This window comes from Lissotriton vulgaris, unplaced genomic scaffold (assembly GCF_964263255.1).
Source record: "Lissotriton vulgaris unplaced genomic scaffold, aLisVul1.2 SCAFFOLD_327, whole genome shotgun sequence".
NCBI classification, from domain to species: domain Eukaryota; kingdom Metazoa; phylum Chordata; class Amphibia; order Caudata; family Salamandridae; genus Lissotriton; species Lissotriton vulgaris.
Window position 1 is genome coordinate 1,274,045 of NW_028254275.1, and position 1,110 is coordinate 1,275,154.

At 37.0% G+C, this 1,110-nt stretch overlaps 1 non-coding gene across 1 annotated transcript; it reads left to right on the forward strand.

The window, feature by feature from the left end:
* The first annotated feature begins 699 nt into the window (after positions 1 to 699).
* Positions 700 to 806, forward strand: LOC147659600 (U6 spliceosomal RNA). The gene has a single exon (XR_015307202.1). It is a non-coding gene; the product is annotated as a U6 spliceosomal RNA (small nuclear RNA).
* Positions 807 to 1,110: the final 304 nt, after the last annotated feature.

Consider the following 1,110-nt stretch of genomic DNA (forward strand, 5'->3'; position numbering starts at 1 on the left):
TGACAAACCAAAAGTTACAGGAATGTCATAATTATAAACTAGATTTTTTAAAAACCTTAAAAATTCACAGAAAAAAACAAACTTACAGGGATGTTATAGTTAGGAAATAGATTGACTCGTACAAAACCATTGAAATTTAACAGTTATAGTTACCTGAGCTAACTATAACTTAAGCCCCCACAGTGCACTGCTGACGACATCACCTATGAAATCACTCATGACATGGTCATTATTTAGTTTATAAGTAGAAGTTTTATTAGGCTTAGTTACAGGTTATTATAATGGTAAGTAAGTAACTGATAGCCCAACCAGGGGCAGCATCCTTGCTGCTCAGCCCACACGCTCCAACTGTCTCTCTGTCTCTTTCAACCACACCAGGCACTCCAGCATTCTACTACATATTCAAGGGTTCCAACATTCCACACAAATCACTTTTTCACTGGCTGAGCAGTCGGAATCAGGTAACTAAGGGAAAGGATGCTAAGTAACACTACATGTCACAACACATCTCTTTCCCCAAGGAAAAACAATTAAGAACATTACAACAACGTATGATGGAAATACACACCATCTGATATCATAAGCACCAAATAAACATATACAAATTAAAGCTAACTAATTGCAAATCGAAAGGGCTGAGGATAGAAGAATAGCAAAACAATCCTATGATATCAAATACATGAAAATTACCCCCATTGTGTGCTTGCTTCAGTGCCGCATATACTAAAATTTGAACGATACAGAGAAGATTAGCATGGCCCCTGCACAATGATAACACACAAACTCATGAAGCACTCTATATTTTTGACCCTTTATAGTTTATTTAAGGTCTGTAGTACAGCATGTAGAGGTTTAGGAATCAGCAGATGTTCTCTTATAGAAAGGGGGTGGTTGAGTCGGGTTTAAGAGAATATATGTAATCGAAAGAATTTTGAAAGGAAGAGCAATTTCAATCGATGGAATCTATGGCTGTTTTAACTCCGTATGCCTGATAATATGGATAACTATTCCCCAAAATGGCAAATGAAGGTGGGGGTATCTGAAAATACATTTGTGCGTGCATTTTACCTGGCACAATCCATCTTAATGTCATCATGATTACAGGTACAG